This window comes from Silurus meridionalis, chromosome 10, assembly GCF_014805685.1.
Source record: "Silurus meridionalis isolate SWU-2019-XX chromosome 10, ASM1480568v1, whole genome shotgun sequence".
NCBI lineage: Eukaryota > Metazoa > Chordata > Actinopteri > Siluriformes > Siluridae > Silurus > Silurus meridionalis.
The window spans coordinates 25,080,101-25,088,012 of NC_060893.1; the positions used below are offsets into that span (position 1 = coordinate 25,080,101).

The 7,912-nt window shown below is 38.6% G+C and overlaps 1 long non-coding RNA gene across 2 annotated transcripts; it reads right to left on the reverse strand.

The window, feature by feature from the left end:
• Nucleotides 1-3,634: 3,634 nt before the first annotated feature.
• On the reverse strand, nucleotides 3,635-6,894 carry LOC124392892. Of its 2 annotated transcripts, none has more exons than XR_006927242.1 (3): nucleotides 6,800-6,894; nucleotides 6,568-6,685; nucleotides 3,635-4,049 (listed from the first exon to the last, which is right to left on the reverse strand). It is a non-coding gene; the product is annotated as an uncharacterized LOC124392892 (long non-coding RNA). The 2 variants fall into 2 exon arrangements; XR_006927243.1 differs by having other exon boundaries at nucleotides 3,635-4,025; nucleotides 6,564-6,685.
• Nucleotides 6,895-7,912: the final 1,018 nt, after the last annotated feature.

The following is a 7,912-nucleotide window of genomic DNA, read 5'->3' on the forward strand; positions in this document are numbered from 1 at the left end:
TTAGAACTTGTTGATGATTATACTAATACTTTGCTATTTTTTATTTTTTTTTGGATTTTTCCCTGAAATGAAGACTCACTGGTTGTAGACTATATGTGGTAACTTCTATTCACTTTGAGATGAAATATTGGTTTATTCTTCGATTTTATGAAACATTTTCCATTAGTTCTCTTTCTCATATTCTATCAATTCATCTGTCTATTTCGGTACTTCTGTCTGTCGTTCTGTCTCAGTCTCGCTCTCTCTTTGTTCCATATATAAATGAACATGTTCACATCAAGAATTAAAAATCTCCTATAAAATATCTAAAATAACTCGTCTTTTTAAGCAGTAAAAGCTTTGTGGTTGGAGAGACCATTGCATTTGTCATGAACACCATCATCTATCAGGATGAACACTGTCCGTTTGCATTTCGCAAACACTCTTGATGACTCTGGCCTGGTATAGGTTCTCCAGTGTAGTAAAGCTGTTCCACAATGTTTTGAGCAGCTCCCACGACCTGCTGTAAAGCCTTACGATTCTTCACAGCTTTGAAGATGGAGATGCTGACCCCGCAAACATTCCGAACCATCCAGAGACGTACCAGTGCCATTTGGATCCCACCTCTTTGAGTGTCTAAGGGAGTTTTTCCTTGCCACAGTCGCCACGGCTGCTCATCAGGGACAAATACACACCATTCACTTTAACTGTTAAATTCTGTAAAGCTGCTTTGAGACAATGTCTGTTGTGAAAAGAGCCATAGAAATAAACTTGACTTGACTTCCAAGCCAGACTGTAATGAAGCTGGTAAAGACTCTCAATTGCTTACCTATAGACACTTCTCAGAATTCTACTTAAGCTCCAGAACCTTCCTGCTAGACCCTCCTCCCACCATGCTGAGGTCTTCAAGCCCTTGCTTCCATCTGGATGTCATTTCTACTGCACCGGTCTACAAGTTTCTGCTTCCTTCTAAACATGTACGTTACTGCTGTTTTTAATATACAGTTTCCATCTGAATCCCATCCCACTCCTACCATGCTGAGGTCTATAATCTCCCGCTTCCATTTGAAGCTAATATGGTAGATCTTTGTACCCTTGATTTAATTTGGTTCCTACTCCTACTATTCTGACACTGCCATGAATCCATGCTTGATTATACCATTGCTATCATTAGGTTCACAAGCTCCTGCATCCAGCTGGATCCTACTCCTTCTTCTATCGGGTCTGCAAGCTGGTGGTACATCTGGAATTTGTGTGTACAATACCAAAGTCTGCAGGCAGAAATACATAAACGTGTGTGTTCACATTCAAATTCTCTTCATTTCTCTTCTCTTTTGAAGCAGAAGTCTTTCTATCAGCAGGGGAAAATACTGGCTACTTATTTCACACACTGCATTTATCTTAGAAACACAAGTTGCCTTAAGCATTACTGGTCATTAATAGAGATACTGGGGGGAGGAGGAGGGGGAGGCAGATCATGTCTGATTGTTAATGGTGTCTGATGGTAAATTGATTGTTAGCATGACATCTTAATCTTCCTCTGCTCTGACCTGCAGTTTCCATCCATTACAGATGCCCTTTCTTATTTCTGTAAGGGTAACGGTGTCTGATTGCTGAGTACCAGGCTTTTGGGTTTCCTCTATTAAATATAATGTTATTGATCTCTCTGTTCTTGTATTGGTCTGAGTATAGGCTCTGGTCTTTCATGAGTTTTTCTTTGTGTCTATTTTTTATGATCACAGTGGTTTTAAATGGGTAAAGAATGGACTTTTGTTGAATATTTTGAAGTTTTTGCAGCTTCTTAAAACTTGGTGATGATTTTTACTTGGTTAATTTGAGCTCTTCTTAGAGGTGAAATCTGATAGCTTTTTCTTTGCCATCTCTTCCCTCACAAACGTATTAAGTGGTGCACAGCAAGTTTGACCGTTTCACTGTTTTTACTTCTTCGTATTATTATTCATATTGAAAACATGCACAACAATGCCAGGGGTATAAAAAAAAAAGAAACTAGAGTTAGCGCAGTGTCACTGTGGCCACTCGATCTGTACCAGAAATACCATTTGTAGTGCGGAGTAAAACGTTTGTTTTGCATACTAATGAAATCACAGATAAACTCGTGTTTACGAGTCGTTACATTACATTACATTTTTCCATGTATTTCATTTTATTGAATTAAATTTGTGTCAATTAAATCAATTTAATCAATATAATAAAAAAAGTGAACTGCATTCATTTGATTTTTTATATTTTTACAATTGATTTTTATTTTTATAAAATGTCATTAAATATTATTTCATATTTTATTTACCCAAACAGGCATATTATATATAAGAATATATATATATATATATATATATATATATATATATATATATATATATATATATATATATATATATATATAATTAATGTAAACTGTTGTTAACAAATGTTAATAATAATAAACTGCATTAATAAAAAAAAAAATAATACATTTATTTCCCCAAAATGTAACAAAGTTAACCTTGATAACGAGGTACATACCAACTGTGAATTTTGTGTTCCATTACACCCCAAATCTCTCTCTCTCTCTCTCTCTCTCTCTCTCTCTCTCTCTCTCTCTCTCTCTATATATATATATATATATATATATATATATATATACACACACACACACACACACACACACACACACACACACACACACATATATACAGTGTTGTGCTAGTTACTAGGAAATAGTGACTAGTTACAGTTACTAGTTAATTAATTCATAAAGTAACTCAGTTACTTTGTTGATTATTTACACCAAAAAGTTGACAAAAGTTGAAAAACGCGTTACTGTTAAAAGTAACTTTTTAGTTACTTTTTTTAAAGAAGCTTCTTTAATGTTTCCATTAATGCCCTTTTATGCGTTATGGTCTACAAACACAAAACTGACTTAAACACACAGTAATTTTTAAACACTATTTTATTAAAGTCAGAGCAGCACAAACTGAATATATCACAAGCATTTCTGAAATAAATAACAAAACAAGCTGAATAATATATTCACAATCAAACACTAAAGTGGCTTCTGCTGTTGTGTTGAGCTCTTAAACATGTTCCTTTCACAGCTGAAGTATAAAAACTATCAACAATGTAGAACAGAACACCGGGTTAGCTTCTAGCTTCTAGCTTCGTCGAGGCGTGGAGTTTCTGGAGGAGCTTCAACAGATTGGAGTTGCTGTTTATCACAGTAGATACGAGCTTCAAACCAGAAAGACACAACTTACATTTGACTTAAATGTTTTTGTTTTTATACTCAACTAAAGTGAAATAATGAGCATATTTCCACTTTGAGAAACTCGTCTTGCTTTTGCCTCGCCTCGCCATTACTGCCGCACAGACCTGAATAAACGGAGACACGCCCACAGTGCGTCTTCTTCGTGTTTACAGTGGTTCATCCACCAATCCTACAATGCATCTCTGCTGTAAACAGGTTAGACTGTAGTCTACACTTTAGCCCAAATTAATTCATTTATAAAAGTAACAGGTAACGCACCATACGCTATCGGAGTTACTTTATTTGAAAAGTAACACGTTACAGTATTAGTTACTGTCAAAAGTAACTGCGTTACCAGTAGCGTGTATATATACAGTATTGCCCAACACTGTATATATATAAAATCAGGCATGACATTATGACTGTTGAAGTGATTATCTCTTCATCACAATTGGTGTAAAGCAGAAGCTCCATATGAACGATGTGTGTGTAATTGCAACATTTTTGGAACGGGGTCAAAGTTGGAACTGTTTTTGAAATGTTTTTACTTTAGGAGCCAATAAAAAGCAAGGCCATTGACGGAGAGTATATTAACAGCTGCTATAACATAAGTGAGAACAGGAACCCACTTCTTTCATGGACGTTATACAGCATGAACTAGAATATTCCTAAAAAACAACATCTTCTTCACGGATCCTCCATGTGCCTGTGACTCATCGATGGCTGAAGTAACGCTGGTGACTCAGATGATCAGGCGACGCCAAGAAGCATGCGAGTTCCCTTTTCAGTCTGGTTCCACTTGCTGTGGTTTTTGAGAAATGGAACGCTTTGAGACATACAGGATTAGGAAAATCAAATAAACACAATTTATTTGGGGGATAATAATAATATACATGACAGTAAGATAAGGTCAAAAATATTAGAACTTTTTCCACCCATATGTGCTTCTTTTTCAAACTGTTACCACAAAGTTGTAGACACAATAGTTGAGGACATTTTTGGAAGTTCTCCTTTACACAAAGTACACAAAGCCAGCTCCATGAAGATCTACTTTCTATTGATCGGAAAATGTGGAAGATCTCCTGCTATAGAGCACCAACCCAAGTGAACACCTTTTGGATGAATTGGAACCTCCAGGCCTCCTCACTTCAGGAGGATTCTCACCTACATAAGTACCGACTTTGCTAACACCCTTGTGGCTGAAGGAGAACAAATCTCCACAAAATCAACATCTTCCCAGTAGAGTGGAGGTATTATAACAGAAAATGGGACTAAAGATGGAATGGGATGTTCAAAACGAAGCACAGAGCAAACCTTAGCGTGAGGTGTCCACAAACTTTCCACATTCTGTATTTGGTTTGTGTTCTGCTGTTCCTGATCTTTTCTTCTCCATGTCTTCAGGCAGTGTCAATTATATAGTCTTGTTGATGTGTCAGTAAACGTGTGTGTGTGTGTGTGTGTGTGTGTGTGTTTTTGTTTGACTTGTGTTTGTGTTTGGTTTTGTAGATCTATTAACTGCCATTAATTCATCACCATCTGTAACACACACACACACACACACACACACACACACACACAGTGGTTGATGAGGTTTTTGTCTTTTAAATGAACACCTGATCTGTTACTATAGAAACCAACTATTCTATTATATAGTGTGGTCTCTGATCTTTTCATGTTTATTCTCCTCTGTTCTCATCATCATTCTCTCTTCTCTTCTCTTCTCTTCTCTTCTCTTCTCTTCTCTTCACTGCTCATCTCTTATTTTCTTCATTTCTTCTCTTATCTTCTCTTCTCTTCTTCTTCTTTTCTCTTTTCTCTTCTCCTCTTCTCTTCTTTCTCTTCTTCTCTTCTCTTCTCTTCTCCCTTTTCTCTCTCTTCCATTTTTTCTTCTCTTTTCTTTTCCTCTCACTAATCTTCCCTCTTCTTTTTTTTCTCTTCTCCCTTTTCTATTCTCTTTTCTTCTCTCCTCTTCTGATCTCTTTTCCTCTCTGATCTCTCCTCCTTTTCTCTCTTCTCCTCTTTTGTTTTCTCTTCTTTTCTATTTTCCTTTCATCTACTCTTTTCTTCTTTTATACGGTGGAGAATAAATTAATAAATGATTGACAGTAAAACAGTGCCCTTCTGCAGTGTTAGTCATGCTGATGGAATCAGAATAAATCCATCTCTCTCTCTCTCTCTCTCTCTCTCTCTCTCTCTCTCTCTCACACACACACTCACACACACACACACACAGTGACAAAATCATGTGAAATACCTCAGTATGCCACACCCTGCAATCCTGCAGTTCAGCACTTCTTCTCTCTCCTTCTTTCCCTCTGATTTTGTCTTTTCTCAGCCACCAGTTCTTTGGATTTCATGGATTTTGATGAATTTTTGTATGTGTGTGTGTGTGTGTGTGTGTGTGTGTGTGTGTGTGTGTGTGTGTGTGTGTGTGAGACACCTGACCATAAGATTGCTATGTGCTTTTTTAAACATCATATTCCACATCCAGTCAATGTTTCCTGTTTTCATGAGCTCCACTCTTCTGGGCAGATTTTTCACTAGATTTTGTGGAGATTCATTCAGCTACAATGCTGGTAGTAAAGTCAGGTAGTGATGTAGGTGAAAAGGTGAGGAGGTTCCTGAGGTGAAGAAAGCTTTCACATTCATCCCAAAGGTCTTCAATAGGGTTGAAGCTCTACAGCAGGAGATCTTCCACATTTTCCAGCCCATATAAAGCAGATCTTCAGGGAGCTTCTTCTTCAAGGTTCCGTTCTTCTAGATGAAGTGAAGGGAAAATTCATTGCTACAGCATTTGTGGTAAATGTTTGAGGAAGAACCACATGTGGGTGGAAAAAGTCAGGTATAATACTTTGGGTCTTATCTTGTATGTTATAATAATATTTCATTCCTCTAATACCAGAGCAAGTTTTCAGTGATTATGTTTTTCATTGTGAATAAAAATAAAATGTATATGAGTCCTGATGTATGAGCTGTTGCTATGGTAACGATACCATGCTGTTAATAAACACCTTCACGGTAAAGAACTAAAAATCGGCATGGAGTAATAATATTTGTGCCTCGGGATGTGGAGGCGGGTATTAACGCCATGAGTCACACTCGTCTTGCTGGACACACACACTCACACACACACACACACACACACACACACACACACACACTGGATATTTGTTGGGCAACAATGTGTGTGGTTCATTCAGTCCAAAACAAATGCCTCCACATTGCTGCCCTCTGTCTCTCACCATGGTTTCATAACTGTTCCATATTAACACAAAAGCTACAACAAACTACACACACACACACACACACATTTAAATGCATTTGTTAAAATCCTGTTTACCTACAGGCATGCATGCCCTGTTGTTGTCCTCTGTATCTCTCACACACACACAATGACAGAAACTTACTGTGCGTGTCTCGGTGTCTTTGGGCTCTGTCTGAACATGTGGAAACATCTAAATTCTAGAATGAGAAGAAAAAATTGTGGTTGGTTCACACACACACAGACACACACACACAGACACACGCACATACACATACATACGCACACACGCACGCACACACACAAACGCACACCTTGTGGGCGCGCAGCAAACATTCCAGAAATGTTTCCAACTATGAACAGAAGCACAACAGGTGAAGCCTCTGTTCTCATCACAGCCTGAGCAGCTTCTCCCATAAACCTTCTCAACACAAACACACAAACAGGCTTTTTAACATTAGCCCCGCCTCTTTATTTACTCCTTTACTATACAGGGAGTGCAGAATTATTAGGCAAATGAGTATTTTGACCACATCATCCTCGTTATGCATGTTGTCTTACTCCAAGCTGTATAGGCTGGAAAGCCTACTACCAATTAAGCATATTAGGTGATGTGCATCTCTGTAATGAGAAGGGGTGTGGTCTAATGACATCAACACCCTATATCAGGTGTGCATAATTATTAGGCAACTTCCTTTCCTTTGGCAAAATGGGTCAAAAGAAGGACTTGACAGGCTCAGAAAAGTCAAAAATAGTGAGATATATTGCAGAGGGATGCAGCAGTCTTAAAATAGCCAAGCTTCTGAAGCGTGATCATCGAACAATCAAGCGTTTCATTCAAAATAGTCGACAGGGTCGCAAGAAGCGTGTGGAAAAACCAAGGCATAATAACTGCCCGTGAACTGAGAAAAGTCAAGCGTGCAGCTGCCAAGATGCCACTTGCCACCAGTTTGGCCATATTTCAGAGCTGCAACATCACTGGGTGCCCAAAAGCACAAGGTGTGCAATACTCAGAGACATGGCCAAGGTAAGAAAGGCAGAAAGTCGACCACCACTGAACAAGACACACAAGCTGAAACGTCAAGACTGGGCCAAGAAATATCTCAAGACTGATTTTCTAAGGTTTTATGGACTGATGAAATGAGAGTGAGTCTTGATGGGCCAGATGGATGGGCCCGTGGCTGGATTGGTAAAGGGCAGAGAGCTCCAGTCCGACTCAGGCGCCAGCAAGGTGGAGGTGGAGTACTGGTTTGGGCTGGTATCATCAAAGATGAGCTTGTGGGGCCTTTTCGGGTTGAGGATGGAGTCAAGCTGAACTCCCAGTCCTACTGCCAGTTTCTGGAAGACACCTTCTTCAAGCAGTGGTACAGGAAGAAGTCTGCATCCTTCAAGAAAAACATGATTTTCATGCAGGACAATGCTCCATC